Source organism: Pseudorca crassidens, chromosome 6, assembly GCF_039906515.1.
Source record: "Pseudorca crassidens isolate mPseCra1 chromosome 6, mPseCra1.hap1, whole genome shotgun sequence".
Classification (NCBI taxonomy): domain Eukaryota; kingdom Metazoa; phylum Chordata; class Mammalia; order Artiodactyla; family Delphinidae; genus Pseudorca; species Pseudorca crassidens.
Genome location: NC_090301.1, coordinates 11,874,104 through 11,882,314, shown reverse-complemented (window position 1 = coordinate 11,882,314; position 8,211 = coordinate 11,874,104). Strand labels below are relative to the sequence as shown.

Here is an 8,211-nt window from a genome sequence, read left to right as displayed (position 1 = left end):
ACAACTTCCAATAAATACAGAGCAGCATAAAACCACCTGCACTTGGTTTCGTCCTTGGAAAAGACGCATCTTCCCCCTAGTTGTTAGAAAATTCCGTACCAAATGAGATAGTTTTCTCATATTGCATGAAATACAGCATTTAACTTAACCTGACTCCTACAACCCAACATAAAACCTGTTTCAGAGCAGAAACAGACCCATAATTAAAATTGCATCAAATGATACGTTCACAGAAGTACTTAACACCTAAAGCCTTAAACAGACAGACAGACATAGAAATGCAGCCTCAGACTGAGACTTTGGGTTGTGAAATGTACACCCACGACCTTGTTTTGCTGGCCTGCTTTGTAACCGCGGGTTCCGCCCTGAGATGGGTGATGGGCCGCTCTAACTCATGAAGATTTCTGTCTCTTCCGCCATCCACTTCACAGGTAGTATGTGACTCCTCCACGCAACAGGTCCTGAGCCTGCGGCAGGGCTGGGGCCCGGTAGGGCAGTTTCTCAGTCGCCACGCGGCCCAGTCGCCGCATCTCCATCCCGCGTCCGGTCCCTCGAATGTAAGCCAGGCCGTTCGCTTGCTTTACCCGTGGTGGGCAGCCAATAGTTACTTATGGCAGAAGGAATATTATTATCTACGTGTCACTCGGAGCTTGGAGGACGAGTAGAAAGTACAAGCCCTCCACGCCGCGCTCGGCCGCGGTCCTTTCCCCGTCGAGCCTCCTCCAAGCCACCGCCACCGCACGCGGTCCTCGGTGCCAGCCCGCGGGGAAAAAAAGAGCGCGGTCGCGCGCAACTGAGCATGCGCCGCTGCCCGCCCGCCCCGCTTTACGGCCCTTCCCACCCTCCACGGGGGCCGTGGGAGATGCGTCGCGAAATCAACCACGCTCTCTCCCCGCCCCTCAGGCCGCTGGGACCTGGAGCGTCCGGGAGCGGGCGTCCGTGCGTGATGACGCACGTGGTCGCGAAGACGTGGGGACGCAGGCGGCCGTATAGAGCGTGAGTTTTCGCGTCTGTTCGGCGCCGATGCAGTCGTCCGTTGCGCGCCGCGTCTCTCGACTGTTCCCAGGGCCGCGGGCGCTGGCGGCGGCGGCGGCGGCGCTGCGGGAGGCCGTAGGCTTCCCTGGGGCCAGGCGGGGGCGGGGTTGGAGGCGCAGCCTCCGCTCCGTGGGAGCTCTCAACAGGTCCGAGAACTGGGAGGGAGTTTCCCGGAGCGAGTCTAGCGGGGGTCTCTTCATTTTCACTCGCGTCTCTGCTTGAGGCCGATCGCACAGGGAACGACGTGCCCAGGCCCTGGGTGGATGGCGTTGGCTCTGGGAGGCGCGGGGCGTGGGGGGGGGTGTGGTTTAAAGGGACGTTGCATCAGCGACAGCTTGTAGTTTCAGTTTCTCTTGGAAGAGTAACTCTGTTTCTCAGAACAAGTGTGTGGCAAACAATCCTAATTCTAATCTAAGTAGTGGTATTTCTCCTAATACGGAACAGGAAATACACTAAGTGTATTTAATCCTTTTCTGTCCAGGCCTTAAAAACCTTTACAAAAACGATCAATTGCTTATATGATTTTCCAAACCGAGCATAAACTCAGTGTTACTGTCAAAATAAATTATTGCATAGTCATGATTGAGTCATCGAGATGGGTTGGTCTCTTTGCAGTGACAGCTGGACTTGGCTCTTTTTTTTTCCCCCTTTGGAATTGCTCCTTAAAAATCTGTCTTATGTCTCACATTTATATGCCACTTTTTGCTGTCCTAATAACCTTTAAATCTAAAAACTTCTAATTTGCTGCTGGTGTGGCAGGGCTTGGGAAAGCAAATAATCTTAGAAGAAGGCAGTGCATTGGGTTCCCAAATTGTTCCAGGGCTACCAGCATCAACGTCAGCGGGGAACTTGTTGGAAATGCAAATTTAGGAGTCTTACCCCAGATTTAGTGAATCAGAAATCTATTTTAACAAGACTTCGAATGGATGCCAAGGCACCTGTGTGCTAAAGCTTGCGAATTACTGGCCATAGTGATAAAGAACAGCCATTGTGAAGTCACAGAATGGAATTTGAATCCAGGTGAAACCTTTCTTAGGTGTAGGACCTGGGACAAATTAGTTAAAGGTTACTTCATAGGACTGAAAGTATTCAGTGTAAAAATGCAGGAAAAGAGTTTAACACAGGTGGAAAACAGATGAGATGTTATTAAGGAACTTGTTAGAACTGTCTAAAATAAGTACATAGACTGTGCTGAAAGGATTCTTCTTTGATTTAGATGTGGGTTGTAGTGCACAAATATTGTGCCTCTTCTGCTGCTTAGAGGGCAGTTTATTTTTATGGATTCTCATTATATTGTATACGATTGAGGCTGTCGAATGTAGGATATTCAGTTAATACCAATGCTGAAGTATTTTTAAGAACCGCATTAGTAATTGTGTTAAAGAGCAGTTTTTAATTCTTTGGCCTTTTGGTTTTTTCAGCTTCATTGTGCCTTCTTTTGACCCAGAATTTGGTAAAGAAAGTAGAGTGGATAACTGATCGGAGATCAGCCTTAGCCTTAGAGTTGAGAAGTATTATAGAGCAGTGACTTGGAAACGAGAGACAAAACTGAAGATGTTTCTGTCCTTTTTTCCCCATGTGTCGTACAGCTCCACGATAGCAAAGAAGTTCTCATCATATCTACTTACCTGTGTTTTCTGGAAGCATCACAGGAATTAAGTTAGATGTGCCCTCCATCTGCTGTTTTTACAGAATGTCAGCTGCAGTGTTACAGCTTTTTCCTTCCCCTTTTCAGGGGGTTGGTGTTGGGGGGTTAAAGAGAAATATTCGGGATTTGAAGCAGCTGACCTAAAGCCTAGACTCATTGTGATGTTGAGAAGAGTCTGTAGCACCATGGCCGAAACAACAGGTCACTTTGATTAGAGTCCACTGCTCCCGAGGCCACACCGTGGCTCCTGGGTATTGTGGGTGAGTTTTCAGATAACTGTGAGTCAGTTTAGATATTTATACCCTATAAATAATTTTGTTAATGCTAAATTAACACTGTCCCATCATGAAGTATTCACTTTTCAAAGGCCCCATTTTTCTTGTTCACTGTGTCAGAGAGGCTGATCTTTAGCGGTGGTTTGGGTCAGGCACACCCTGCTTTGAACCCCACCTCTGCTACATACTGATTGTGTCCAGTAGACAAGTTACATCCTCCCAGCCTGAATCTCCTTTCCTATAGAGTAGGACTCGTGGTGTGTGACCACCTCAGGACAGTGAATAAAATGAAATCAGGTGGAAAGCATGTCTGTTAACGCCGAGAGGCTCAGTAACTGGTGCATGTTGGACAGGGGAGAAAAGGTAGTTATTACCTGAAACCTAGCTTGATCTCATTCATTTCCTCGTAATATTTTTATAAATGAGGTAATTTTATTAATTACTTGATTGCGCTGCTTTTCTTTTTAAGCAAAATGCTGAAGAGCTTTCACAGTATTGTGAATGAGAGAAAGCAAACACTTTGGAGAAAGTTAAAACTCTAAACCTGGTAGAAAGGCACCATTTTCAGTTCTGTCAGCATAACAGAGCAACTTTCATAAATTGTTTTGAGTGTTTACTGGAAGGTCAAGGTCAGCGGGTGATTACTGTTTAAGTATCTACAGTTAGTTAATGGGGACAGTCAGCCACAGAAGGGGGCACTTTGTTACAGGAGATGAGACTTCACTGAAGACATGCACCAAAGAATAAGAAAATGCTATTATAGCTCTGAAATCATTATTTTTCAATATGGATGCTTAATGATTGGAAAGTGAAGAGTTTTATGTTCCATTTTAAAAAATGATCAAAAAATCTCATATTTCTGTATATAGTGCATATGAATATGTGAGCATGGAAACGACTTGAAAGGTGTCATACTAGGTCATAATTTCGTTTACTTGGCAATGTATTATAATATGGAGGTAGGGACAAATAATCTATACATTTAAGTAAAATTAGGTAAATGCATGTGTATGTAAAAATTCTTTTTAAAAACCATTACAAAGATAGAAATGCCTTAGAAAGATAGATGGCCTTTTATGCTGTAGCTCTAGTCATCTAAGCAGGGGGCCTCAGATTTTTTAGCAGGGGACCCTGTTTAGCAGCATCTTACCTGTAAAGCTCAGGAACTGAGAGGTTTTAAGAGAAGAGGGGTGGAAGGGCATAGGACCTGCCTGCTGGGAGCCTCCTGCAGTGACACTTCAAGGAGTCCGTGTGACAGGGTGTGAAACCATCTGTGGGGTAGAAATCCTCAGGAGATGAGCTGTACCTAAAAAGTCAGGTGTTGAGAATTCCTGAGTGGGATCCACAAACTTGTTCTGAAGACAACTCCCAGGGTTATCAGCAATGTCAGACATATGTATAGTTTCTCATGTAGAGAAGTGAGATCATTTAAAAAAAAAAATCCAGCCTTCAATCCGACCCATATTATATAAAAATAGGGAGGAATCTATGCACATTTTTTGAGAAATCATCTAAGTTTTTGCGGTACGCGGGCCTCTCACTGTTGTGGCCTCTCCCGTTGCGGAGCACGGGCTCCAGGCCCGCAGGCTCAGCGGCCATGGCTCACAGGCCCAGCCACTCCACGGCATGTGGGACCGCAGGCTCAGCCGCTCCACGGCATGTGGGATCTTCCCGACCCGGGGCACGAACCCATGTCCCCTGCACTGGCAGGCGGATTCTCAACCGCTGCACTACCAGGGAAGCCCAGTTTTGTTTGTTTTTAAATCCCTCTAAGCTGTGACAGCTGTTACCACGGTTAAAACTTTAATATTTTAACTGGCTGTTGTTTAGCATTACAAATGACTCAAGGAAAAAGAAACAAGGAGTCAGTGGAAATATATTACTTGTGTTTACTGTCCTTTAGTATTTTGTTGTATGAAAGCAGCTGGTTTGCATTTATATGGTAAAGGGTTTTTCTTAAAGAGTTAATTTTTAATAGTGAGCTTTCATAAGAAAAACAATTTCAAATGCTAAGTATTTGCTAGATTGTTTTTAATAGCGATAGTAGTAATATCACATTGTCCTTTTTCACACATTGAGGAGGGTTTCCTGGTGACAGCTGGAGCATGGGGGAGGGGGAGTCACTTTCAATCAACCAGCTGCTCTCTGCAACATCATGATGGTGATATTTCAAAGCCCGTGGATAATTCTGGCTGCATTCAGAAGAGATAATGTATCAAATTTCTGGGAAGCAATAGATAGTGTGCAAGAGCCCTTTGGGATCTAGCTGGTAGCCAACTAACAATGCGTACATTCAGGTTTGCATGTTGGTATTATTTACCATCTCGTTTCTTGGACATTGTTACATGAGCATCATAATTATAAAGCAATAAAGTCTAGTTCCATGGGGGCAAAAGGCTCATTAGTTTATGGAGAGGAAGGGAGAATGGAAAACAAACTTGGGGGATGTGCTGTGTGCTTTTACATAATATGCTGTTTCATTTCTTCTTCCTGATGACTCCAGGAAGTAAGTGGAGTTTTCATCATCCATGGATAAGGAAACCGAAGCTCAGCAGGACTGATTATGTGATTTGCCCAAGGCCACGTGCTAGTAAGTGATGGCATCCAGACTTGACCCCATATCTAGCTTCAGATCCAGGAATGTTGTCATTACACCAACAGCTGTTTCTCCACAGTGGTCACTTGCTTATGCATTTTTAATCCAAAGTCACAATATCAGGATAGTATGAATGAAATTTAGATACATATTACAATGACTTCAGTTTTATATAAATAATATATAAGGGTGTGTGTGTGTTGGCAGCCACTTCTAATTTTGGAATTTTTTCCCTTGAAAGTCCCTTGAGCAACACTGTTAAAGAAATTTTGCTGTGTTTTTTATATTACAGATACCAGAAATTTTCAAGGATGTGTATTTTAATGAGTCAGTTGTGATGCTGAGCTTGAACAGATGTAGGAATAAATATTGTGTGTGCTGCCCATGTAGTAGAAGTTCCTTCACATGGAAGTATTCAGGGCTTCCTCTTTCTCTTTCCAAGGAATGTGAATTTTGTATTAATAAGGGACCTTTTTGCTTTCTAGATGTTCAGCCTGTGGCAGACCTTTGAGATGCTGTTTGTATACCCTCCACGTTTTGGTTCTCCTGTTAGCTAGAGTGTTGTATGTACTCTGAAAAATGAGAGTTGATGATGCTTGAAATAAACTAGGATCTGCTGCCAGCCCTTGGCAAATTCCCTAGTATCTGTGTAGGGTTATTTGACTACAAACAACAGAAATTAAGTTAACTAAGTTATCCAGATAACTTATTCAAGAACAAGAGGTTTATTGGAAGTATATGGATGAGCTCAGAAAATCTACAGAAAAACCAAACCACAGGACTGCAGCCAGATGAGCTCTTGAGGCTTCGGTAGACTTTGATAGATCTGGAAAATTCTTTAAGTTAATGTTCTGAGTATCAGATCCAGAATTTGTTGGTCTTAGTGTCTCTGCAAAAGTGTTAGATTCCAGGAAGAGAGTTATTCTTCCATTCTTGATCACTGTTACCCTTGAATCAGTGTAGGAAAGGCATCCTGGATTTCTGGTTCCCCCCCCCCCAGGACCACATCCAATGGGGGTGAGAGGCGTCTCTTACCTGTTACTGAAAGAATGAGGTGTTAATGCCGGGCAGAGAAAAAGAAAGGAAACAAAGCCCAAGCCGTCCCCACCACCTGGTAATTAGTGGACGTCCTGTGTGCTTGTGGAACGTGCACAGCTCTGTCGCCTGGCATGCTTCTCCCCTCTTGGCCAGTTCTTGTGTTGGGAGGATTTCAGTTACGTAAATAGTTCACTAACATTTCTTACATGAGTTAGTTTAAATGGGGTTATGGCTATCACTTTTTCATTGACTTTAGGTAGACAAACAAAGAAATCTGGTGTGGAGCGAACCTCAGAGTAGAATTACTTAAATCTTCTTGAAGGGAATGATGGTGGGATGCTGGCATTGCTGCTCCCTGTACGTCTCCTGGTTTAAGGACCTACGTCTGCAGGGCTGTCAGTTGGAGAACTTTAATGAGCCCTCGTTAAACTAAAACTTGTAGCCCGTGAGAGAGGGAACCAGCTTATGATTGATATTGGAAATCATAAGCGGTGATGGATCAGAATTGGAGTTGGCACTAATTCACCTCACTGTGGAGCAAAAGTCAAGATTATATACAAAATCCAGTATTCCATTTTTCACGTATAAAGATAATCTAATCATTTCTGTTAAGACTATAACCCTTTAAAAAGGAGGGAAAAATAAAAAATTTTGCCATCTGACATATAGAGTTTTTTTTAGTCCTAAAATGGAGGCTCATTAAATTCTCAAATGTAATGGTAATTTAAAGATAATGTTGACAAAAACTCTGATTTGAGATTTTATTACAAAATTTATCTTAGTTAAAAAAAATCGTTTCTATTTTCATGTGCCTTCCACACACCCCATCATACTGTTTTTTTAAAATGTATGTGTAATTGAATCACATGATGCAGTTTAAAAATGTAGGATCGTAGCCCAGAAAAATGCTAATTGGTTACTAAGTTATAAAGACACTTTAAAGCTATTTAAAATTTTTAATCTTAAGCCTTATTTTATGTGTTGATATGCATTAAAAACAGTATCATTTCCCAATTTATGATTTTATATATATAATCTCATTTAATCCTCACAACACCGAATATGGCTGCATTATCTCCTTGTACAGATGAGGAACCAGTAGTTAAATAACTTTCCTAAGGTCACATGGCTGGCGTATTGTGGAGCTCTTACCAAAGTCCATGACCTTAATTACTGACCTCTACTGCAAACGTTAATATTGCTAGCCCTGTGTATCATTTTGACAAAAAGCACTGTGATGTTTCTTTTTCCAGAATCTGTCTGTTTACCCCAAGTTCCCTGACAACTTCTTTATGTTTGGAAACTGTTCAGATGTGTTGTGTTATCCATCATCTTGTGCTTCTGTTTGCTGTGAGTATGGCAATAGCTCCTATATTGCACAGTGTGCCCTGTGAAGCCTTTTGTCATTTATGCCTTAAAGCAGTCTGACAGCTTCTCATGTTGAATTCAGCCAGGTTGCTTTTCATTTAACAAAGCTAAGTGTTGCTTTCTAGGTGAAAAATAATTAAATGCTTTTAAAGATGTATTTGATTAACAGGAGGCTGATCTGTGTAAATTAATTACAACTGTAATGATGTCATAGCCTTGTCTTTTGTTATTAACCAGGTAATTGACCAGAA

General features: G+C 42.7%; 1 protein-coding gene across 14 annotated transcripts in view; it reads left to right on the top strand.

Moving 5' to 3' along the window:
- The first annotated feature begins 845 nt into the window (after positions 1-845).
- Positions 846-8,211, top strand: part of RHBDD1 (rhomboid domain containing 1) — a 114,650-nt gene continuing 107,284 nt past the window's right edge. For 5 of the 14 annotated variants that reach the window (XR_010944198.1, XR_010944197.1, XR_010944195.1 and 2 more), the window contains exon 1: positions 846-996. The gene's annotated coding sequence lies outside the window, so the exon portion shown is untranslated. Of the gene's footprint in view, positions 997-1,042; positions 1,182-5,461; positions 5,549-7,845; positions 7,943-8,211 lie in introns of those variants that run through there. The other 9 variants (XM_067740373.1, XM_067740367.1, XM_067740372.1 and 6 more) reach the window with 8 other exon arrangements.